This window comes from Lynx rufus, unplaced genomic scaffold (genome assembly GCF_022079265.1).
Source record: "Lynx rufus isolate CCGP_SWC_20201006 ecotype Redwood Valley unplaced genomic scaffold, mLynRuf1.p SCAF_20, whole genome shotgun sequence".
Taxonomy (NCBI): domain Eukaryota; kingdom Metazoa; phylum Chordata; class Mammalia; order Carnivora; family Felidae; genus Lynx; species Lynx rufus.
Window position 1 is genome coordinate 12741205 of NW_025814835.1, and position 27063 is coordinate 12768267.

Sequence of the window (27063 nt, forward strand, 5' to 3'; positions counted from 1 at the left end):
AGTTTGGGTGTCACTTAAGAAACTTATTGGGGCGCCTGGGTGGCTCAGTCAGTTGAGCATCTGACTTCAGCTCAGGTCTTGATCTCTCAGTTTGTGAGTTTGAGCCCCACGTTGGGTTCTGTGCCAACAGCTCAGAGCCTAGAGACTGTTTTGGATTCTGTCTTCCTCTCTCTCTGCCCCTCCCCTGCTTGTTCTCTCTCTCTCTCTCTCTCTCTCTCTCTCTCTCTCTGTCTCTCTCTCAAAAATAAACAAATTTTTTTTTAAAAATAAACTTATTGAGGGGCGCCTGGGTGGCTCGGTCGGTTGAGTGTCCGACTTCAGCTCAGGTCATGATCTCACAGTCCGTGAGTTTGAGCCCCGCGTCGGGCTCTGTGCTGACAGCTCAGAGCCTGGAGCCTGTTTCAGATTCTGTGTCTCCCTCTCTCTGTGACCCTCCCCCGTTCATGCTCTGTCTCTCTCTGTCTCAAAAATAAATAAAAATAGGGGCACCTGGGTGGCGCAGTCGGTTAAGCGTCCGACTTCAGCCAGGTCACGATCTCGCGGTCCGTGAGTTCGAGCCCCGCGTCGGGCTCTGGGCTGATGGCTCAGAGCCTGGAGCCTGTTTCCGGTTCTGTGTCTCCCTCTCTCTCTGCCCCTCCCCCGTTCATGCTCTGTCTCTCTCTGTCCCAAAAATAAATAAAAAACATTGAAAAAAAATTAAAAAAAAAAAATAATAAATAAATAAATAAATAAAAATAAATAAATAAATAATAAAAAATAAATAAACTTATTGAGGTTTTATTGCTCTTAGGATAGAAGATGGTTTGAGTGAAATTTTGATTTCATAAAAATTACACCAAGGAGGACATCTGGAAAGCTATACTTTTATTCTAGTGCCCATGCCCTCATGTCCTTATATCAATATTAGAAAAATAATTATTCTTTCATTTCCAGCAGAAAACAAACATAGAGGGAAAAAGACTGTTTTCTTGGATCTAGAGCTAATTCTCCATTCCTATCTCCAGTTTTATACACAGAAGATTCCATTTTTGTGGAACCCTTCAAAAAGCACATATTTGGCAACAGTGCTGCTCAAATGATTTATTTTTTCAGAGGGGAGTTTTACTTCATATAACAGGAAGCCTGAAAGGATCCTCTTTAGGAGAAAGCAGTACACTGGGCACGTTTAGAAGGGCAGGAAGTCTTTGGTTATGCTCTATGGAGTAGAAATCTCTTTTCGTTTAACAAATAGATTTTTCTCGGGGAGCTCTGTTCTTCTTTCTGCTGAATCAAACAGCTTGAATTTCTGATGAGGATTCTTGAGCGTGTATTTGTCTTCTGCTGACACTGAGATTCATGGCAATACTTGCCATTAACACAAATGGGAGCTAAACACATCAATCGCTTCATGTGAAGATTAAAACTCTCCTCTTCATTTGAACCCAATACATTATTGGTAATTACATTATGTGTCAATAATAATTTCTCTTATTCTGTTTAACACTGCTGCTTAGAAACAGGCGTCTGATCGCACCACAGAGGTCATAAAAAACATGAAAAACGTGGAGATGTTTTCTTTCAGAGTTTTGTGGGGCTTAACCTAATGATAGAAAGATTTATTAAAATCTCCTTGTGTTAATATAATTCATATCTGTTGCCAGCAGATACAAAACAGAATAAAATATTTAACAGTTTACATAAAATGGCAGTTACAAGATTTATTTTTCTCCAGATAAGATTCTCTTCTAATATGTATCAAAAACAATTTGACAACAAAAGGATTTTTTTGAATGTAGCATATCCGAATACTTGATGTCTAAAATAAGACCAATCCAAGATTTTTCATGTGGTTCTTATTTTTTTTAATAATAAACTATTTACTTAGTGATAAATGAATGTGACGCTGTAATTTTTCAAAATAAGAAGTTACTGTTTCCTTATATGAGCACATGCATATACGTATATATCAAATTTTGTCATATTTTCCCTTTGTATGCATATCTCCTTAGGAGTTATTTTAGGCAGAAGTATATTTTATTATGTCAGATTTCATCGAATCTATGATGTCATCAGCCTTAAGGCACATTCTTATACGACTGTGTACCATTAAGAAAAAAAATTTGTGACTCCTTAAACTATTACAAGATAGCATCTTACCACTTATTTTATGCTTTTGAAACATTAAAATGTTGTCTTATGAACCCACCTAAAATAGCAGGGAGGGGAACGCTGTTGAGGCCAACAGTGTTTATGTTAAAAATTAATTCCAAGCTAAAGAATAGTAGCATCCAAGTAACCATTGCTGAACTAGTTTTAAACTATTTATTCAGTGCTTTTATGTTAAAATGGATTTTGGTTTATTATCGCCAAAGAGGACACTTTAAATATCTGAAGATTACTTCAGAACTAATGGGTCCTCTTAATTTTTGAAATTCAGACCAGAAAATAAACATTAAGAAGCAATATATAAACACTCATAATAACTTCAGCAAATCAGACTTTCTTTTTTTTTTTTTTTAATGTTTTATTTATTTTTGAGACAGGGAGAGACAGAGCATGAACAGGGGAGGGTCAGAGAGAGGGAGACGCAGAATCAGAAGCAGGCTCCAAGCTGTCAGCACAGAGCCTGATGCGGGGCTCGAACTCACAAACCGCGAGATCGTGACCTGAGCCGAAGTCGGACACTTAACCGACTGAGCCACCCAGGTGCCCCACAAATCAGACTTTCAATACAAATAGTCTTTCAATAGCTGAGAGAAAGAGAAAGAACAAGCAGTATTTCACCCGTTTTAATTTTCTTTAATATTTCTATTTATTTAGAGAGTGAGAGAGAACCAGGGGAGGGGAAGAGAGGGGGGAGAGAGAGAACCAGGCTCCGTTCTGTCAACGTAGAGCCCAATGCAGGGCTTGAACCCACAAACTGTGAGATCATGACCTGAGCCTAAATCAAGAATTGCATGCTTAATCGACTGAGCCACCTCCATTTTAAACAATAACCAACCCCTCTTTGGGAACCAAAATACTCATATTTACCAAATTAGGTGGTTTTTTTTTGTTAGGTATTATGTATGTATATTGACACATTCTCTCTCTTGGCCCCTTTGCTATCCTAGGCAGCTTCCTCTTTCAATAGTCTTTCTGTCAGATATACAATGTCTGAGTTCTTTTTTTTAAGTTTATTCATTTATTTTGACAGAGACAGAGACATAGTGCGAGGGGGGGAGGGGCAGAGAGAGAGGGAGAGAGAGAGAATCCCAACCAAGCTCACACTGTCAGCACAGAGCCTAATGTGGGGCTCGAACTCACGAACCGCGATATCATGACCTGAGCTGAAGCCAAGAGTCATATGCTTAACTGACTGAGGCACCCAGGTGCCCCTGACATATTTTTTGTTATAACAGACTTCAATCATAAATCCTTGGGATGAAACCCAAATTGTCTGTAGTACTTGGTTGATATTTTAGTTCAATCACATGTTCACAATATCATTATTTATTTCTGTCATCAACTCAACTCTTCACTTGGGTGTAGATTTTACTAATTTACGTCCAAAAAGATGACCTGTTTCCATGTTTTATACTTTTATCATACCAAAAATTAAGATTGTAGAAGCATTTGCATGCATGCCTGCTAATGATCATTTTTATACAGTTTGAGGAAATTTGTACACATTTGCTAAGTATGTCCTTATTACCTCTAATCAAAGTTCATGATGGATCATTTTCCTTAGCACTGTCTAGAGTTGAGCCCGTGCTCCTCCCACATGTTCCTCACACTGTGCACACACAGTTAAAATAACCCAAAACCAGGACCCCTCCAGGCTGTAGGTCTGTGCTGTGAACAAGTACATAACCTTGAATCAAGACTTTTCTTGGGCTTCCTGTCCTCTGGCATTCCATCTGTCTCTCTCCCTTCGCATCCATGAGTAACAAATGCAACTGCTTCCTGTTTTCTTGCTTTTCAGTTTTTTTGTTTTTTTTGTCTCCTGGCAGCAGGGATGGCGGGGGGCAGTGGAGGGGACAGTGAAGAATATATAATTTATATTAAAAAAAACCTGCAGAACTGCATTGGAAGGAAGCGTATGAGATGTAAGCACAGTCTTGAAACATTTGGAGGGGGGTCGGAGAAGAAACGAAGCTGAGACAAAGAGCTCTGGCTGGAAGAAGGGCAGGAGAGCTCAGAGGCAGAGGGCTCTTCTGTCAGAATAAACGTCAGTCCCTTCACAGGGTCCTCAAGGCTGTCCACAGCTTTGCTCCTGCTTCCCTCTCTGCAGCATCTTCAACTATGCTTCCCGTGTGTATCACAGGCACACCTGGGCCCTCCTTTTTCCCTTACTACATAGTTTTCCTTGTACCGGCCACCCTAACTCTTCTAGGGCTGGGCCGACTCCCGCTCGTGCTCCAAGCAGATACCCCTGCGCTGGCTCTCTTCCTTGCATTTACCCTTTCCTAGGAAACATCACCTTCGGATTCATTGTTGGGTGCAAGATCTTTACCCCAGGCACTCTCTTCCTGAAGGCAGAACTCCGCCTTTCTTGTTTAGAGACAGATCTCCAGGGCCTCACTTGTAAAACATTTGTTATGTAAATCAAAGCATGAGGCGACAGAGGTAGGAATAAGCAGGGAGGGAGATGTTTTTGTAAGATAAAGCTATTGAGAATAACTGGTGACGCATTTGTACTGCAGGAGGGGCGGGCATGGATACATACATCTTCTCAACATTTGACTTTCAAGGACTTGTTTGTCTGTCTGTTTTAATAGTCAGGAACTTACATGAGATGTCAAAAGTATATGGAAACCACAGCACAAATGTGAAATGCAGGCTGCTGTTCTATTTGTACTGGGCAGCATGGGAGATTGTGAAATTGATGTCCCTGGGTGACCATGCCTTCCACATTGTGCAGTCCCTTGCATACTAACTCTGGGCTGAGTATGTGACTTTCTTTGGCCAGTGGGAAGTTAGGAAATACGAGGGTTGATAAATGCTTTGTTATTATAGCTTACCCGCTGGGGGATTCCTACCACCATGGTAACAATTCAATCTGTGCTGTCTGTGGGGCCACATGGAGGAAAACTGAGTTCCCCAGCCAAGAGCCCCAGCTAACCAACAAATGAGTGAGACCACCTTCTACCATCCTGCTAGCAAGGCCCCTGATGCCTGTAGTCACAGGAGTGACTCCAGACAAATCCAACAGAAGTACCACCCAACTGACTGCAGCCCAAATTGCAGAATTGCGAGCAAATAAATGGTGGTTGTATTGAACAAACACACAAAAAGAATAAGAGGGTTGAGCAATGGCAGGTGACTCAGACGAACGAAGAGGGAGACAGAGAGACAGAGAGCGAGAAGCTTTGCTTGGGGAAGACGTTTTAAAAAGGAGGGAAAAGAATAATGACAAGGTAGAAGAATGAATCTTGCTGACTTCACAGTTCTGCCCAGGATTATCTCTGACTGATCAACAAGATCTCCAAAGCACTAAGACCCAACGACATCAAATGGACCATTTGAATTCCGCGCCCCCCCCCCCGGCCAATTTTCTGATGGGACCAACTTGTCTTGGCATTAAAATTTATCACCCCCTTCTCAGTGATGGGAGGCTGAGGAGATTGCGGAGAGATCCCTGTTCCATCCACTACATTATTGTAAAATAGAAGAGCACTCAGGTCGCTCTTGTCTGCATGAAAGCAGAACATTTTATAGGCAGGGATGAAGAAATGTAATTCTTTATTATTGCTACAGTAACTTTATGTGGAAAAATAAGAAATGCCTCAATGGTACTCTTCTGATACCAAGATATTACCTACTCATTACAAATCCCCAAAGATTTCCAAATTTTCCATTATATAACTTTAGTTATGTAATACAACTTAATATTATAATATAATATATAGTTAGTATATAAAAATATATAGCGTATATAAATATATAATATATAAGTATATAATATATAACTTAAAATAAGTTATATAACGTCCATTATATAACTTAAGGAAATATCAAGACATCCAAATTACTGATTTGAATATCAGAGATTATTCTATAACTCTTCTCAATAATTACGGACCTTAGAACTAAATTATTCACTTCTCAACATATGGAAACTGAATGAAGAGAAAAGAAAATGATCCTTAAAGTATATATCAAAATATTCAAAATCCAAATATGTGGATAAGATGTCACCTTATATTACCAGTGCCACCAGTGCCAGTAGGAGGAATTTAGGGCTCTTTTGTTTTTATTCAAATACTACATGCACGTATTTTAATACTACTAACCAAACTAATAGTATACTATATGTTAACTAACTAGAATTTAAATAAAAACTTGAAACAAAAACAAAACACAAGGAGCCATTTGCAAAATGTAGAATAATGCCACTCTTCACTAAATTCTTTTGTTTTGCAAAACATAGCTATTAGTCATAAAATATTTTATGAGTACATGATATTAAAACAAGTTTTTAAAAATACTACTGAACAAAATACAGTACAAGTACAAAGGAACTTAAAAAGAAAAGCCACAATTCCTGCTCCAAACTTCCTCGCTTATAGTATCATTTCTCAGAGGCTTCTGTGTGGAGTTATTCCACTAGTTACCGATTATACCTCTCTGTGCAGGTTATCAATCGGAAATGCTGATGCCACAGAAGATAATTCAGTACATCTGATCCAATGCCACCTTCCCTTCCCCCCCCCCTTTTTTTGGTTATGTTTAATGTAATTCCTTCATCTGATGTTTTCAGACTTTTAAGGAAATGTATGGAAGAGTTGCAAGAATACTACAGAAGAAATCACCAGGGGAACCTGGATGGCTCAGTCATTTCAGCCTGCAACTCTTGATTTTGGCTCAGGTCATGCTCTCCTGGTTCATGGGGTCCAGCCCAGAGTAGGGCTTTGTGCTGATAGGGTGGAGCCTGCTTGGTATTCTCTGTCCCCCTCCTCTCTCTCTGCCCCTTCCTTACTCTCTCTCTCTTTTTCTCTTTCTGTCAAAAGAAATACATATTTTCAAAAATATTTTTAAAAATCACCAGATATCTTTTACCCCAGTTCATCAGTTAAGCAAATTTGACACAATTGCTTTCTCTTTCTTGCTCTCATGCTCTTTCACATATATATGAGTATATATACTAAATTATAAATAAGAAATCTTAATATGTTTTCTATATATGATAAATATATATAATAAATCATAAATATATACATATTTAATACCATTAAGAGTAGGTGGCAGATATTTTGCCCTTTTACCTCCTAAATAATTCACTATCCCATTTTATTTTCTAGAAAGAAACATTCTTGCTATAAAATAGTTAAATTTAGGAAATTTAACATTGACATACTATTTTTTTAATATTTTTGACAATTTTTCCAATAATGTCTAAGAAGATATCCTGCCGTCTGCCTATTTCAAGATCTAACTCTCTTTTAATTTGGATGAGTCCCTTTACCTTTCTTTGCCTTTTGTTACCAGTTTTGAAGACTACATGGCAGATGTTCTTTAGAATGTCTCTCACGTTGAATTTGTCTGGTGTACCCTCATGAGGACATTCAGTTCATGCATAATCCGTAGAAATACATATAGGTGGCATCATTTCGTTCTTAGTGCATCACATCAGAAGGCAGGACTTAGTTCCATTATTGAGGACGTTACCTTCAATCCTTTGGACGAAATTTTGTCCAGAAATTGTCTTTGACTTGCAAGTATTAAATAGTATTTGAGAGACACTGTGGAATATAGAAATATTTTGTTCCTCATAAAATTATATTCAATAATTTTAGCATCCATTGATGACTTTTGCCTGAAGTAATTCTTTCCATACTGGTTATAAAATGGCAAGTGTCTAAATCTGTCATGTCTCGGGGCGTCTGGGTCGCGCAGTCAGTTAGGCCTCCGACTTCAGCCAGGTCACGATCTCGCAGTCCGTGAGTTCGAGCCCTGCGTCAGGCTCTGGGCTGATGGCTCGGAGCCTGGAGCCTGTTTCCGATTCTGTGTCTCCCTCTCTCTCTGCCCCTCCCCCGTTCATGCTCTGTCTCTCTCTGTCCCAAAAATAAATAAACGTTGAAAAAAAAATTTAAAAAAAATAAAAATAAAAAAATAATAAATCCGTCATGTCTCTTGCATCCATTTATTGGTTTGTTTGCTTGCTTACTTGATTCTTTGTTCTGTTATCAGTCTGGAATTATGGGATTTTCTTTCATTAAGGGAGTTATGATACGTTATTATTGGTTTTTTTCCACAAATTTGGCCAGTAAGAAGTTCTTCATGTTGGCTGGTGTCTATGTCTTTGGAAATACCTTCATGTCTATTTGGTTTCTTTTGAGCACTTTCTTTCCAGAACAGCTTGTTGTTATTCTCCTTCCTGTCACTGGAATCAATCATATCACCAAAGAGCCCTACTTGTGTTTGGAGCGGAATAGTATTTAGAAATCAGTCCCCCCAGTAGTAATTTTTTTTTTTTTTTACAATGCTATGAGTTAATGTATATAGGGATCAAGGTGGGGGGGTAATCTAGAGGTAACAAGGTGTGGAAAGCCAACCAACACAGTTGTTCTATAAAGACTATTTCAATTGTCCCTCCTCTTTGATTTCTGGTTCTTCTGCCCTTGGGAATCAATTGACTCTGGTCTTAGAGTCTCTGAGAGGTTCTTCTCACTCTATTTATTCTGAGTTGTAGCCTCTATTTTCTCTTATCCTTTGGCACGTGTCCACTTTCTATACTTTAAAGGTAAGTCAAAATCTCTTCTGCACTGGTATCTTCCGTACCACTACACTATTCTTTTTGCTCTCATGAGGGTTTCGGAAGAATGGAGAAAACTTCACAGACTCACCCTGTTGTCAATTAGAAATACAAAAAACAGGGTAAGATTATCTCTTTCTGTGTGTACACAGATATACACACATAGACCATAAAGGGTAGCTCAATAAGATGCTGCAGTTAGAAACTACAGATATTGGTAATTTGGAAAGATGAGAATTAAAAAAAAAAAAAAAAGATTAGTTTTATGTTCTTTCCACTATGGTAAATTGGAGGTCATGAGATGTTTAAATTAAAATAGTGTCTTTTATTAAGTAAAACAGTAAACTTAAATAATATCTTAATAAAGCTAAATTTGTGGTAATTAGTTACAAAGTAGAAAGGAAAGCTGACATTTTACAGTTACGTCAGCCTGATTCTTTGTTTCCAAGGCAGGTAAGGAACAGATAGAAGAAAATAGGAATCAAAGCAGCCACACATTGAACATTCATCACATTAATTGTCTTACTGTTGAAAATTAATGGATAGAAGTTGAGCTAATTTTGCATATGTCTCAATCCATTTGGGTTACTATAACCAAATATCACAGACTGGGCAACCACAGATATTGTATACAGTAGTAATTTATTTCTCACAGTTCTGGAAACTGGAAATTCCAAGACCGAGGCGCCCTGTGGTAAAGGCTCTAGTAAAGGCCTCTCCTTGGCTCATTACCAGCACCTCGGGCCTTCTCACAGCATGTTCACATGGTGAAAGGGGCTAGTGATCAGTGGACCTGTTTTCATAAGGCACTAATCCCATTTGTGACTTAACCACCTCCTAAAACCATCCTCTCTGGGGATTGGGATTTCCACATGAATTGAAGAACACAGTCAAACCATAGCATTATGAAAGAATCTTTCTTAAAGATAAATACTAATTCCATAATCACTGTACTTATATTAGCCAGTGAGTTGATTTTTTTTATACATCTACCAAAACACTGATTGTACATCCTTTTATTTTAAGACATTTTTTAAAACTTTTTTTTAACGTTTATTTTTGAGATGGAGAGAGACAGAGTATGAATGGGGGAGGGTCAGAGAGAGAGAGAGAGAGAGACACAGAATCTGAAACAGCCTCCAGGCTCTGAGATGTCAGCACAGAGCCTGATGCAGGGCTTGAACTCATAGACCGCGAGATCATGACCTGAGCCGAAGTCGGACACTTAACCGACTGAGCCACCCAGGCGCCCCAACACCCTTTTATTTTAACTTAATTGTGCAACCCACCTCATCTGTAATGTAAAGCAAATCAGATCTTTGTATCTAGGTAGCACAGAATTCAGCTCATCAGCAAAAATAAGAGCCAATATATTCATTCCCAATTACCATTTTGTAAAGACATGTTTAAATCATAAAAATATTAAGATTCCTGGAATATTAAGATTTAACCTCCCAAATGAAATTACTGTCATTTTAAATATATGTACTTAGGTTATCAAAATTCAGACTTCAGCTATGTAGTTTAACAAGCAAAGACAGATGGAAAAATATAACACTTGTAGGCTTGCAGTGGATGTCAATTCATATAAATACAACTTAGAATAATACAATTGATTGGTTCCAGGTTGGCTATCTAACACAATACTGCTGAAGAAAATTACTGGATGTTTCTCCTACTCTGCAGTTAGATACAATGATGTTTATTAGTGTTTGAAAGTGAAAACTAATTTACTGGTAGCCCCTCTCAGAATGGCTGTGTACAAAGAGATTTTTAACAGACCCCAGTGTATGATGGAACTTGCCAGGCCATACTAGGAGAAAATCGAGTTGCATAGTTTTTTTCTTAAAGAAGAACTCTGGTCTTAAAGGCCATACGAGGGAGAAAATCAAGTTGCATAGTTTTTTCTTTTAAAATAACTCCGCTCTTAACTGAATGTTTATGTCCCCCCCCCCAAATTCATATAGTGAAATTCTGATCCCCAGTGTGAAAGGATTTGGGCATAGGGCCTTTGGGGAGGTAACTAAGACATGTGGGCGAAACCTGAATATTGGAATTATTGTCTTACTTACAAGAAAAGAAACTGCTGTCTTTCCCTATCTCTCTTCTCCCCACTCCGCCGTGTTGCTAGGTGAGGAAACAAGAAGTCAGACATGTGCAAACCAGGGAGAGGGACTTCACCAGAACCTGAGTATGATGGCACCCTGATCTTGGACTTCCTAGCCTCCAGAATTGTAGAAATAGATTTCTGTTAGTCTATGGTAATTTCTTGCAGCAATGCCTGCAGACTAAGACTTCTGGCTCTATAATGTGATGTATCACTTAAGAAGATAGGACTTCGAGTAAGTGCAGAAGCAGGACTTGTTCTGTACAAAATAAAAAAGTGGAAGCTTGTGCGTGCTATTTTTCTACCAGGACTCATGAACTACTCTACAGCTCTAGCCAAGAGCTAATGACGGATACACTTCAATGATCCAGCCATCCTTTGGCAGTATCTTATACATAAGATATGCCCTGCCGTTTCTCCATCATAACTTTTCTTTTACTTAGCAAGTTTATATAAAAAAGTATATATTTTCTGCAGATAAATTTAATGAGTAGGAAAAAAGTAATTTTACTGGATATCTGTTTTACTGAATAAAATAATAATTTTATTGAATGCCTCCGTATCCACCAGTCTCATAGAAGCAGTATTAGCTTGCTGGTAAGAAAGGGATTTGGGTCTGACTGCATGGATTTGAATCTAGTTCCACTGCTTACAAGCTGGATAACTTTCGACACTTCATCTATGCTATGTGAACTTAAGGTTATGAACTTGTAAATTGGGGAGAAGCCTAACATCTAACAGGATTGTTGTGAAGATTTAACGAGCTAATGCCCATAAAGTCCTTGGAATGATACCCGGTACGGAACATAGTAAATGCTCAAAAATATGCCACCTAATATGGCAAATAATGGTTACAAACGTGGGCTGTGGGGCTAAGCTGTCTGAAATTGAATGCCCACTCCATGACTTACCAACTGAGCCTCAGTGTCCCAGTCTATGAAGTGGGAACAGTAGTTGTGCTTACCTTGTAGGCTGGCATAGTTATACGACCTCGTGATAGCACGAGCCAAGGATGGCTTCAATGACATGGGACCTGAGCAGGTGCTCAGGGCACTATTCTCAGAAGGGCCCCAAAGTTAGGTTAATGTTCTGTTGTTGTCATATTGAAATTCTTATACATTTTATTTCTGAACTTGTGTTTTGTAACTGAAGCCAGTGGGGTGATGGAGCATACATGTGAGCAGAAGAAACACGCCATACGTGTGTGCTGTTCCTTGCCACCCCGTTCACATACAGCATTTTCAAGGCCCTGTGAACACAGAATTCTGGTGGATGCATAGGAGTCTAGTGAGACTCAGAGTGAGTACAAGGCAAGTGTGTTACGTCCACACCGAGTGAGTTTGAGCGATGAACAACCCCCCAAAACTACTCTTTCTGTTAGAATCAGAGCTCAATTAGAACGCAAAGAAGTTAACGTGCTTTAAAATACTCAAGAAAACGAAGAACTCTGTCACAGCCTTTCCTACTAGTCTCACAATGAAATCAACGATCCCTCTCTTAAGAGGGAAAGACAGGGCAACATGGAATTCTCATTCCTTTCAGTATTTTGTTAGTCATCAGTAAGCCAAATACGAAGTGTCGGTAAAATCCACACCTATTAACAAGTGAAATAAAACAGTTGAGTTTTATGTTGTGCCACGTTTCTACTGTTAGGATATGAGCAAAGGACATATGCGTCTACAGACTACCAAATACAAGTTGTGTATTTCAGCTATGGCACATACAAGCCAAATGTTCGTAATTGCGCTAAAACTGGTGTTGCACAGTATGAAGACCAGTGGCAAAATTCACAGTAATTACTCAAAAGCTTAATTTCCCTTCACTAGTTATTTGTTTTATTTTATTTATTTACTCTTTTTACTATTTTTTTTTTATTTTAAAACTTCATTTCTGCAAAGCGAATGAAAAAGTGTCAGAGGGGAGAGGTGTAAAAGTTATTCTTGCATCTTTGGGAACAGCAAGCACTTAGTTTGAGAAATGAGGACTATTTTTCCATTAAATAGCAAATTAGGAGACAAAGCACCACGATGAGTCGAGAGGACATTGAAAGAAAGAGAATTTTTTTTTAATTTTAGTACTTTTAGTGGTGACTTTCCTTACTTGTTGAACAAAGTGGCTCTCACTTTCATTTTGCCTGGAGCCCCGCAAAGGCAGGCAGTCCTGATGCAAGATAGCTAGAATAATTAATACAGTACCAAACATACAGTATATGCTCAATAATGACAAGCTGTTGCAGCTTTTATTTTATTGCAACTTTTACACTAATTCTTCAATTGATAGAAAGGTGGTTTTCCTACTGACCCACTTTAAAAGAGAGAAGTAGAAACGCAAATCTCACACACACACCCGCCCGCAAATCTTGCCCTCCCTTTAAACAAATGTGGGCACCCATCTTTCTGAGTGTGCAGGATTCAGGGTCTTACACCAAACAGCATTTTGTACTTTTCATTGATCTCAACACATTCGGTCACATTTTCTGTAATTCTGGAAGGTGCAGATCTATTACATTCCCTCATTCTGTTTTCCCAGATCTCCATTCTGATCCCTTCTATGTAAGGCCAACTATACTGTCTTGTCTCAGAAATGTATCCTACCTGGTTTCTCCCTTCAAAGCAGCTGGTTTATGTCTCATGAAATCCTGGGCAAAAAAACTGAAAATAGAAAAAAAAAAAAAGAGAGAGAGAGAGAGATTCACTTCTCCAATAGAGAATCCAGGCTACCCAGAGTAACCCGTACTCTGCACTATCTAATATTTAATACCAGGTTTATTTATATGCATTTGCTGTATGTTCATGGATATCCTGTGATTTATTTGTTATCACCAATGTTTTACAGATAGGAAAAAGAAAAGACTCAAGAGGTTATTTAATTTTCCCTTAGTAAATAGGAATAGAACCAGGGTTCGATTCCTCATTGACTAGAGCTATCCAGCAAACACGATGCCTCATACCCCATTAGTTGTTCATGTTTGCCAATAGGTTATATTTCTTTTCCACCGAACAAAATCTCTTTGGGACATATACATGTCAGATGAGGACCCTGGAGAAATAGAATACTTATTGTAAAAAAAATGAAGCCACCCTATTGTTTTTTTAATAATTTATGTTCCCCAAATTATTCATTTATCACCTATCAGGTGGTAGGCGTTGTGTTTAGTGCTACATTTTTCCAGGTGGAAGACATCAAGTCTTTGAATTTTCAAGTACCTTACGATTTAATGGGAAGACACACACACAAACTTGAAATTCAGTATTTTTCAAATTCTAATTTACATAGGAATCACCTTAGGATCTATAAAACCACAGACTCTGAGCCCAACCCCCAGAGATTCTAATTCCGTAAACCTAGGGAGGGTCCAATGATTTAAATTTCTAGCAAGTCCTCACATGATCCTGACACTGCAGGTGGTCTAAGGCTACTTTATGAGAACCACTACCCTAAGGTAATTGTTATGAGGGGTGTTTGTACATTGAAATAGAAGACAATGGAGAGCGAACATTTGTCCGGACAAAAGAGTGAACACAAAAGAGCGAACATTTGTCCAGACAATTTGGGGGTCTGGAGTTGACCAAGTGAAGAAACAGAGGGATGGAGAGGATGCGGTGAGGAAGTCCTTATAAGTAGAAGAAATTCACATGTCCTTTCTAAAGCTGCAGTGATAAAACACTCCAGTTACACTATTGAAAACATATCAAGCACCTTTAGTTTTGACCAAAGATTACAAGATAGTCAGTGACTGATGAACACTGTATCAGATCAAATGCTTTGTTCCAGTGTCGTGCATATGTATCTCTCTATAGAACTTGTCACACTGAATTCTACTTGCTGTTTTGCTTGGGCATTTCCCCAGAATATTCAAAGTTCCTTGAGAAAAGAGAGATCACGCCTATTGCTTTTTCTTGCCTCCAAGCTCCAGAGTCTGGTTCACGGAACACATTAACACATGTTTGTTTACTGAAGAGTTGAATGAATGAGTAAAGCGAGCTGACCTCATATAGAATCACCATAACCTACAAAACTTATCTGAGGATGAGATCAACCGTGAACCTTCCATTTGGGGCACAAAAACATGTTCTAATCCCTAATTTATGGATTTAGTCTTAATAATTGTTAGGAAATAATGAAGATATTAATCAATTTAATGACTCAAAGTATAATTTGGCATTCTAACTGATTTTTCACTGTTAATGCAATTGAAGATATGAAAACATTAGATGGAATTAGTCAAAAGGAATATAAACAGCTTGGGACAGAATTCAAGACAGCATGCTGGGCAATTACCAATCTACATCAGAAATGGTGACCCTGATGTAAACGCCCTCAGAGTCACGTGGTAACAATCTGTCTGCAACAAACATGGAGCCACCCACTTTTGAGCACACGCTCGGCCCCACGGCATGCTCGGCATGAAAGCCACTCACGGGTCTCTTCGTCAGATGCTTTAGGTTTGGGGGTCTTGTTTGTTTTTGTTTTTGCTTTTGTTTTTTCAGAATGAAATCTGTTTTGAAATATTCAGATGGAGTTATTCAAAATTACATTTATGGTGGACAGGACAATATATCTACATCGATCATTAAATATGTGAAATAATATTTGGGGGGAGGGGGCATGTGCTTCTTTTTTTCTTACTCCTAAGTAATATTCCACCTTTCATACATAAAATTTTGTTTTCCAGAAGTCTGACAACCACTGAAGTCTCTAGGTCTTATTACTCCTAAATATGTTGTTTAATTTATATCTGTTTTAGAAATCTGCTTTGGTTGTGGTGAAAATGATTATAGAATTTTAAAGCCACTTTAACTGGTCCAAATGAGAAAGTAGGTTGTTCTGTGTTGTTATTTGCTGCTTTTTAAAAAGTGTTTTCAACTTTGAAGGTCAGAACTGTGCTCTGGGTTTAGAGGAAAGGCTAGGCTTTTCTCAGATAGTCAGCAGAGAGTAGAGAGTAAGCAGAAAGCATTAGTAACTCAGAGCAAAACAGAGCGAAGGCAGATTGCCAGGAGCCTCCTCTGAATCAGTAGCTTCGTTTTCTAGACCGACATCTCCCGGTCTGTTTAATCCATCAGATAAACCATTCCTGCAAATGTAGCCATTTTAATCCCTGTGATCTCAGCATTTGTATCTTAACAGTTAGAAAACCTTGAAAATATGTTCCTTTCCATTCTTACCCCATTAGTTGAAAATGATGAGACTATTCACTGATGATGGATTCGGGCTGAAGAAGGAACAGGCTTAGGTGTTAGGAAAAGAACTGACAATTGACCATCCATCTTTCTACCAGACAAGTCATATTACAAAAATGTATGTTACTATTCTAACTGTCCTCCTTAGATATTGGATATTTTGTCTTCCGCTTTCCTCAGGACATAGCACCATTTCACTAAAAATTATAGTATCCATTCCCACTGTGGGTTAAGTTAGGATTCCATAGATTGGGTTGATGTGGCAAAGTCCATTTCTTGGTTCGTTGGCTAGTGTAAATAAGCAGCAGTGACTTAGAATAGAGTGCTTCTTGTATCATCAAAAAAGGAAAGGCAAAAGTAAAAGCTTAAAAATTAAAAACTCCCAACTAATTCTTTCCCTAGGATTATTATGGAATCTAATAATGACAATTGTGCTAACATCACAGTTTCTTTGACATCCAGACACTCTGCTAATCACTAAATATGTTTTAATTGTCTTCATCATTGTAAAATTGCCCTGAAGTAGCATCAGTATACCACTTTAATAAATAAAGATACTGAGGCTCAGAGATAATGCATAACTAGAGATTAGTCTTCAGTTTTCTGTTCCTTATTCATCTGTATTTAACGACAACTCTATACTTATGTTTTTAACTACTAATATAGATAATGCCAATATTGGAAAAATAAATACCATTGTCTAGAATATCATAATGATTTCAGACATCTGCTGTGTGCTGAAACTACTCAGTAATAGAATTCCTTGCGTATCTTGCTGTAGAGAATTCTTTATTAATTGTGTGGGGTGAGAAGGGAGGGTTATCATCTTTGGCTGTTTTATTTTTTTAAGACTGTTGTTTTGAGCAGATTTCAGTTTACAACAAAATTGAAAGAGGAAGGTACAGAGATTTCCCATCAACTCCCTGCTTCCACAAATGCATAGCCTCCCCCATTATCAACATCACTCACCAGTAGAGTGCCTTTTGAAAGATTTAAAAATTTTTTAAGTTTATTTATTTATTTATATACAGAGAGAGAGAGAGAGAGAGCACGCACAAGCAGGGGAGGGGCAGAGAGAAGAAGAGACAGAATCCCAAGCAAGCTCCACAATGTCAGCCCATCTCCCGACACAGGGCTAGAAATCACGAACTGTGCGATCATGACCTGAGCCAAGTTCAAGAGTTGGACAGTTAACTGACTCTGCCGCCCAGGCGCCCCTGGCTTTTTTTTTTTTTTTTTTAGACAGGAATGAACCTACATTGACACATTATCACCAAAATTCCATAGTTTGACTTAGGGTTTACTCTTAATATTGCACATTCTGTGGGCTTGGACAAATATATAAAGGCATGTATCCATGATTGTAGCATCATACAGAATATTTTCCCTGCCCTAAAAATCCTCTGTTCTCCTCTCCCCACACACACATCCACAAGTCACTGATCTTTTTACTCTCTCCTTAATGTTGCCTTTTCTAGAATGTTGTATAGTTGAAATCGTGCAATAAGTAGCCATTTCACATTGGCTTCTTTTACTTAGTAATATGCATGCAAGTTTCCTCTATTCTGTGACTCAGTTCCTTTTTAACACTGAACAATATTCCAGTATCTGGGCATACCATTGTTTATTTATTCACCTACTGAAGGAAATCTTGGTTGCTTCCAAGGTTTGGCAATTGTGAATAAAGCTTCTGTAAACATCTCTGTGCAGGTTTTTGTGTGGGCATAGGTTTTCAACTCCTTTAGATAAATTCCTACCAAGGAGCACAACCCCTGGATCATTTGGTAAGAGTATGTTTAATTTGTAAGAAACTGCCACACTGCCTTCCAGAATGGCTGTACCATTCCGCATTCCCACCAGCAATGAATGAGAATTCTTGTGGCTCCATATCCTTGATAACATTTGAGGTTGCCAGTGTTCTGGATTTGGGCCATTCTAATAAGTTTGTACTGATATGTAATTGTTGTTTTAATTTGCATTTCCCTGATAATATATGATGTGGAGCATCTGTTGATGTGTTTACTTGCTATCTGTATGTCTTCTTTGGGGACATATTTGTTAAGGCCTTTGACCCATTTTTTAATTGGATTGTTTGATTTCTTATTGTTGAGTTTGGCGTTCTTTGTATGTTTTGGATAACAGGCCTTTATCAGATGTCTTTTGCAATTATTTGCTCCCAGTCTGTTGGCTTGACTGCTAATTCTCTTGACATTGATTTTTGCAGAGCAGCAGTATTTGTTTTAATGAAGTCCAGCTTGTCAACTATTTCTTTTATGGACTGTGTCTCTTTAGTGTTGGATCTAAAGGGGAATCACCATACCCAAGGTCCTCTAGGTTCTTTGCTGTGTCTTCTCTAGGAATTTTATGCATTTCAGTGTGGTTTTATTTATTTATTTATTTATTTATTTATTTATTTATTTATGGGCGGGGGGAGGGAGGATCTCAAGCAGGCTCCACACTCAGCGTGGAACCAGATTTGGGGCTCGATCCCACAAACCTGGGATCATGACTAGAGCCAAAATCGTAAGTCTGACCCTCAACCGATTGAGCCACCCAGGAGCCCCTGTACATTTGTGTTTTATATTCAGGTCTGGGATTCACGTGGGTCATCTTTCTATTCATGCTGAAGTGCGAAACCCTCAACCCACACTTTACCCATTCCCACCAAAAACAATGGCAGAAGCAATTCAATAAAATGGAGACCTTTGAGGAAGTGCGTTTCCACTCTTCCCACCATTTTGTCTTCACTCCAGGGGAGCAGCAGTAGCCAGTCAGGTTGGTGAGGGGTGGGCAAGGTATGTTAGAATCACAGGCCCAGAGCAGAAGACCTGAGTTCAACCTCCAGCTTTGCTGCTTACTCTGTTGTGAATTTGAATAATTCATCTAGAGTCTCTCTGGCTCAGTTTTCTTTAGTAGCAAAGTAAGGTTCAGCATTGTACTCACCTCAGGTTCATTGTAAGGATTTCATGAGCCAATAGACACAAAGTGCATCGAACTGTTCCAGGCACAGAGCCAGTACTCAATATGAGAATGCTTACGGTTGCTGTTTGGCTATATTACCAGTAGGCATTGTCACTGTGGTTTGAAATTAAGCATCACGGGTGCCTTGGGTGGCTCATTCAGTTGAGTGTCCAGCTCTTGACTTCGGTTCAGGTCATGATCTCATTTGTGGGGTCAAGCCCTATGTCAGGCTCTGCACACTGACAGTGCAGAGCCTGCTTGGGATTTTCTGTCTCTCTGCCCCTCCCCCACTCACCTGCTCTGTCTCTCTCTCTCTCTCTCAAAATAAACAAATAAACTTAAAAAAAATGTTTTTAATAAAAAAATGACGTTAAATTAACCATCAGGACAAAAACAACCTCTTTGTTTAGGTGCAGCATGGCACCAGATCTTATCTTTTACTTTCTGAGGTCAAGGGAAGAGTTTTCCAGATTCCGGTGTGGTAGGCACAAAGGTACTACCACTATCTCTGTTCTTCCAGTGACTGGTGTGGTGGGAAAAAAACAGAAGGACGCCTAGCTGAGAGAGTCTCTTTGATTAAATGTTTACAGGAAAGATTAGTTTTGGATGTAGATTTGTCCTTAACTGAACCACTCACATAATGCCTGCAATCTGATTTTTATTTAACTGCCAATTCTTGAATATACTCTATTGGTAAAAAGTCAGAGCAGAAAAGAAGACTGGATTAGGGAAAGAATTAGTCACCTGATGCTGAGAAAGTCACATAAGAAATCTCTAGTTCTAGTCGTATTTCTAGTTGTTTTTCCCTTAGTCTTTGGAGAAAAAAAGCTATTCTTTTATGGGACTAAATGCCGTGAGATACAGAGGTCAAGGGGACTGTGGTTACCAGCTAGTCTAGGGATTTCCTGCTTCCTGTACCGTGGACCTCTTTTTGCAGTATGAAGTTTATGGACATCTTTACAGAAGCATGTTTATAAATGCATAATGTAAAATATCTGGAATTATTAAAAATATATTGAGATAAGTTATAATTTATTTTCACTAATGCATTCGTGACAAGGTATACCAGGAGGTCTGATAACCATGGAACTTTTGAAATAGGGATGAACTTAAATGATGTTTTGAAAGATCTACACCATCTTAAATGTTGTTGATAAATTCACAGGTATTGCTAATACCTCTTTGGTTTATTGTCTATACTCAGTACTGAAAGAAATGCTCGATTTCAGTTGAAAGTTCATTAAAATCCAGGAGTCACAGTTTTCTGTCTGAGACCACATTCTCCTCCCCACCTCCAAGGTCTATCCACAGGCAGGCAATGTGGAATCTGTGGGCCTCAGGTTAAGAACCGCAATAGATGTAGAAACTGGGCCAATAGATGTAGAAACTGAGGCTCAGGGAGCTGGAGCTTGCCCAAGTTCACATACTGTTAATTTAAGGCAAAGTTGAATTCAGAACAAAAAGTCCCTGATGGCTAATCCATTGTTCATTGCCCCATGCTGTTCTGTCTGCTGTGAAGCCATTTTAAATGAAGATGAGGAAAAATGTCTGGTTATTATTTTCTAACTATTGAATTAATTTCATTGTGAACTGAATATCATAAGGACTCTGTAAAAAATGGGCAACTTCAGCAGATCAGTAAAAACCCAGTTTAAAAAAATAATAATCTCAGGAGAAAAGGGGTCAACTCCTTTGAGATTTTCACATAACCCTGAATTTGTATCTCACCAAGTCCAAATTAACTTTTTGTTTTAGTTTGAAAACATAGAGCACAGCAAAATTCACCTAACTGAAAATTTGCTTGAGCTCAGGGAAAAGAACTTTTGACTCTCCTACTGATCAACATATTTAATGTTGAGGCAGTAGTTCCTGTCAGATTATCATTTTTTTTCCTGTTTTCTTTTTCCTAGGAATGCAGCCTTTGTTTTCTTTGCTTGGACTCTCTCCATGTCTCCTACTAACCTGGTCCAAAAGTTATGTGATTCCTTGAGCGCCCTTTATTATTAAACGCATCAACTGAAAACCTTTGATTCAGAGCAGAATGAGAATTCTTATGTTCATGCAAAAAAAAAAAAAAAAGAAGAAGAAGAATGCAATGTAGTTAAGCAGGGCAATGTAGACAATTGAGTATTGAAGGCTTATCCTTAAGGATGAAGTCTCACAGAGGTCCTATTTTGTTTTTTAACTGGCCAATGTTTAAATGGTGTCCCCAGGTCATATTTGGTGACAAAATCTTCTCATACCCTGATGATGGAACCCTTGTACAAAATCCCAGGTTCCTATGGGGTATTTCCAGTGGAAGCTAGGATGTACGTATCCTGGTGAAATTCATAATTTGGAGGCAATGCTTATGTGATATTATTTGCAGAATAGAAATACATTACTTTCTTTTAATATGATACTTTTCTTATAAACACTTCTAGCTTAGCTCCCTTTTTATCATATAAACTGCATGGTAACAAGTGACTGGTGGAAACTATCAGAAAGGTCTTAGAAAAATGGCCCTTCTTTTGGCCCTATGTACAAAGTATGTACAACTAGACAAAATGGGAAAAGTAACTGGGAAAGACTGAGGAAATGAAAGAGTTGTGAGCACAAAACCAAAGCCAAGTGACAGGTCAACAGTCTGTAGTAACACAGTGCAAAGTGTGTGATAAGCAGTTGGTGAAGCAGGATGTAGAGAGTCATTGCCTAAATCCGGTTGTTCATCTGGAAGATGTGTTGAGTTGTCTAGGACTGCCAGGCAGCTCAATCCACCATGAACTTAAATGTTGCAAGTGTTGGAATAAAGGATGCTTTAGAAGTAACATTTATTGGAGTAGAGAGGAGTGCTGGGTACATAAAGATGTGATGGCTGGAATGTAGTTGGTAGGCGTGAATATTGTTTCAGTATTCCTGTCTCTACCTTCTTTTTTTCTTCCTTTTATCCGTAAACACACACTTGATTCCCTCCCAACCTCACAAACGACAGGCCATCATACTAATGTCTTGTGTGTGTGTGTGTGTGTATTTGTACGTGTTCTTCCAAAATGTGCATTGTTTTTTTGGTGGGCAAATGTCTTTAGCTTTTACTATTACTATTTACCATTAAATTATTACTACTATATTGAATATGTTAATAGTTTCTTTACATTTTTTTCAATGAACACTATATTTTTAAGGTCTATCTGTATTACTTTAGGTTCAGAGAGTCCTCTGCTGCTTCTAGGTGTTGTACATTGCTCCATGGTGTGTATCTAACACATTTTTCCTATCTCTTCTTTTAGCAAGGATGTAATCCCAAGTTGCTTCCAAGTCCTTACCACCAAAAGTAATGCTGCAATGCACATTCTTGTATATGTGAGGATTCTACGTTTTGCACACAGGTGTAACATCTGATATTTTGCATCTGAAGTGAGGGTGCTCATAAGCATGCACTTTTTTCATCTGGTATCTATTTGCAGTCATCATGGAGCAAAGGCATACTTATAGGACCAAGTCAATCACCTGGGTTTAACTTGTATTCTAAACTCTAACACTGATTAAAAGTCTTTCCTCTTTTTGGGACGCCTGGGTGGCTCGATTGGTTAAGCGTCCGACTTCAGCTCAGGTCATGATCTCACGGTTCGTGGGCTTGAGCCCCGCATCAGGCTCTATGCTGACAGCTCAGAGCCTGGAGCCTGTTTCAGATTCTGTGTGTGTGTCTCTCTCTCTGCCCCTCCCCCACTCATGTGTGTGCATGTGTGCTCTCTCTTTCTCTCTCTCTCTCTCTCTCTCTCTCTCAAAAATGAATAAACATTAAAAAAATTTTTTAAAGTCCTCTTTTTGTTTTTTTTTTATTTTTTTTAATGTTTATTTATTTTTGAGACAGAGAGAGACAGAGCATGAGCAGAGGATGGTAGAAAGAGAGGGAGACACAGAATCCAAAGCAGGCTTTAGGCTCTGAGCTGTCAGCACAGAGCCCGATGTGGGGCTCGAACTCACCAGCTGTGAGATCATGACCTGAGCCTAAGTCGGATGCCCAACCGACTGAGCCACCCAGGAACCCCTTTCCTCTTTTTCTTGATTGGGGTGCATTACTTCCATCAGTTGGGTGACTTATTGCCTGTGGATGTCTGGATACAGTGAGTCTAAAGTCCCCTGGGAACAACCTTACCTTGTAGTTCTGTTGGAACTTTAATGTTTCCTATAGAAGGTGTTATGGGATGGAAATGTGCTCCCCCTAAATTTATAGGTTGAAGCTTTCACCTCCAGTGTGACTTTATTTGGAGATAGGGACTTTAAGGAAGTAATTAAGATTAAATGAGGTCTTAAGGTAGGACCCTGATCTAACAGGACTGATGTGTTTTTTTTTTTTTATTTTTTTTTTTAACGTTTATTTATTTTTGCGACAGAGAGACAGAGCATGAACGGGGGAGGGGCAGAGAAAGAGGGAGACACAGAATCGGAAGCAGGCTCCAGGCTCTGAGCCATCAGCCCAGAGCCCGACGCGGGGCTGGAACTCACGGACCGCGAGATCGTGACCTGAGCTGAAGTCGGACGCTTAACCGACTGAGCCACCCAGGCGCCCCGGACTGATGTGTTTTTAAGAAGAGAAAGAGGGGGGGCGCCTGGGTGGCGCAGTCGGTTGGGCGTCCGACTTCAGCCAGGTCACGATCTCACGGTCCGTGAGTTTGAGCCCCGCGTCAGGCTCTGGGCTGATGGCTCAGAGCCTGGAGCCTGTTTCTGATTCTGTGTCTCCCTCTCTCTCTGCCCCTCCCCCGTTCATGCTCTGTCTCTCTCTGTCCCAAAAATAAATAAACGTTGAAAAAAAAAAAATTTAAAAAAATAAAAAATAAAAAAAGAAGAGAAAGAGGGGCGCCTGGGTGGCTCAGTCGGTTAAGCGTCCGACTTCAGCCAGGTCACGATCTCGCGGTCTGTGAGTTCGAGCCCCGCGTCAGGCTCTGGGCTGATGGCTCAGAGCCTGGAGCCTGCTTCTGATTCTGTGTCTCCCTCTTTCTCTGCCCCTCCCCCGTTCGTGCTCTGTCTCTCTCTGTCTCAAAAATAAATAAAAAACATAAAAAAAAAAAAAAAAGAAGAGAAAGAAACACCAGAGAGATAGCCATGTCTCCCCCAATACACGTGAAGAAGAGACCATGTGAGGCTACAAGGAGGCGGCTGTCTATAAGCCCAAAAGAGAGTTTCCAACAGAAGCCAATCCTGATGACACTTTGGTCTTAAACTAATACCCTTCAGAACGGTGAGAAAATATATTTCTGTTGTCTAAGCCACCCAGTCCCCATTGTCTTGTTATGGCAGACCAACAAGACAACATGGTAGGAGTGTACCTTTTTGGAGGCCAGGACCCTCAATCCTGCGGAATTCCAAGTTGTGGCAACAGAAAGCACAAAATGCCTTGGAGGGTAACGTAGAGTGCTGGTTAGCTGGCTACTCCTGCTTCTACCTCATGGTTCCAGGGGATCCTATTGAGAACATTGTGCCATGTTGAAATACTGCACTTGATATATAAACTGCATCCTGAAGCTTGACACCCATTCTATCAAACTGTTGCTTTTGAGTTAGTGTTTCAGCTGAGCCATTATAAGGCCATTTTAGCATTCTGTGAGACCAGATACCTTTGGACGTTCACCAAATCAGTGGCCACGAACCGTATCTGAGGCCTCATTAATCTTCTCTAGAAATGATAATACATCTGGCAAAGCAGCTTGATCAGGCCTCTGCTTGTTTAAGTCTGCAGTAGCCTACAGTTATTCTCTAGGATTCATTCAGTTTCTCTGTAGACCAGAGTGGCAAGTTAAATGAAGATATAATAGGAATTAAGACCCCTGCATTATTTGTGTGTTTGTGGTGGCTGTCCTCCATGAGTACAGTATAGTTTTGTTTTTCTCTTTTCTTTTCTTTTCTTTTTTTTTTTTTTTTAAATTCACTGTCTTGGCTGGGTGGGAGTTGGAGGTGAGGGGATTATGCTCCACTTGGCTTTACCATTCAAATAACGCTTATCTGACAGGATAAAGAACCAATATGGCAGCTTCACCAAACTCCAAGTATATCAATTCCAGTTTTGCCGTCAGAGATTGGAGAAAGGACCGCTTATGGGTAGACATACTGGGCCCAACTGTCAGTGGACTTTAGCTGTGTACTCATGGGACCCAACTTTAATAAAAGGGGATACAGGATGATACTCAAGGTCCCAAATCTTATAAGCAGTAGTCAACGAAACGCTCCCAAATATTCTGTTATTACCTTCTGTGTACTGAGTAAATGGTTGTAGGGCATTTGTAGCAAAATTACGAGAATCCTCACTTACTATGGTGTTGGAAGCTCTTCCTCCTAGAGACTCAGTTACCTCTTCTGGCCATGGATTCTGGACCTGCATATTGATTTGGGTCTGGGGATGAAGAAGGATGAGTTTTAATTTTTTAAATTGGGGTAACCAGGCTCACCAGTTTGCTGTTCCACTCTTTATATTTGTGTGTGTGTGTGTGTGTGTGTGTGTGTGTGTGTGTGTGTGTGTTTTATAAATGTTAAACAGCACTCTCCACGATTCCTTGCCTGTCTGTTTTATCCCTGAGGATACCATGATCTAGTAAGTATCTCCACATCTCCATGCAGATCAAACTCCTGGGCTACCCTCCTGTTTTGCCAGGCAACTATGGCCTCCTGGCTTCCGGTTGTTAAGTGCTTCCACCTGCTCTCATTTACTTGGTGGGAGGGGGCATCAAACCCAGCTCCGTGACTGCCTCTCCCACTGTGGGCCCTGGTCTGTAAAAGAAAGCCACCCCTGAACCTACTAATGCTGCAGCTGTCTGTCACTTACACTCACCACAGTCAGAAGTCTGCCCAGCTCATATTCATGGTCATCATGTCTCCACAACCCTGTGCTATAATGGACAGAATGAATCTTTGTCTTTACATTCTTGGAATTAATAACTCCATCTCGGGGCGCCTGGACGGCTCAGTCAGTTGAGCATCCAACTTCAGCTCAGGTCATGATCTCATGCTCCGTGAGTTCAAGCCCCGTGTCGGGCTCTGTGCTGGCAGCTCAGAGCCTGGAACCGGCTTCAGATTCTGTGTCTCCCCCTCTCTCTGCCCCTCCCCTGCTCATGCTCTGTCTCTCTCTGTCTCAAAAATAAATTAAAATTTTTTTAAAAAATCTAAAAAAAAAATAACTCAATCTCATATGACACATAAAAGCAATCATGCATGCATTAAGGGAGAAAGAAAAGTTAACATGTATATATTCCATCTATCTCCATCTTAAGTTATTTGCAGCATGATCTCAGCGGGTTCTAACAATCAGCCTAAGTAAGGGTTTGACAACTTAATGTAGGTAAAAGTACATATTAAGAAGACTGAATAAAAATTTCGAGAACAAGAAGAAATTGTAAAAGAATCCTAGATGTGTAGACATATGTGTTAAGCGGAGTGAAAACAAATAGAAAAGGCAAACAGAAAGCCAGATAAATGGAGTGAAAGAAGATGGGTAGATAGACAGGTGACAGCCCCAAAGGTCATCATTCATTAAAAAGGCCGTTGGAACTTACAGTGGGATTTGAAGGCTAGGGTCAGAATGCTATAAAACTGAAGTCTCTGTTGGTGAAAAGTTAATGTTAATTATCCTAGTTTGAGCCCTCTGAAGAAAGGAAAGACCCCAAAGCCAAAATTGTAAACTGAAATTAATTCATGCGTATTTCGCACATACAGTGTGTTCTGGTATCACATTTGTTAAAGTCACTAGCGGTTGAAAACAGCGAGCAAGCCACACTGTTCCGCTACCTTGATAAACGTATGGTAATTATGCAGAGATTTGAGGGGCTACTCCTTAGTAAATTATTTTTCACAGATTGCTTGCAAACTTCACATCTACCCCTTTTAATTTGAAGGGTGTTTGTGCTATCCCACCCAGACATTAAGAATATTCTTCTCCTATCACCGATTTCCATTATTTTTTTTAACCAATTTCTGTAACACCCACTATATCCTGGGCAATGTTCTAAGACGCGGGGCTGCAGTGGGGGACGCTGCAGATGTGTCCCCACTTCCCAGAGGGAAGTGATCTACGATCTTCCATGATGGGCAGTCTTCCATGCATTTATCACTGCTGTATTAGATTAAATGTG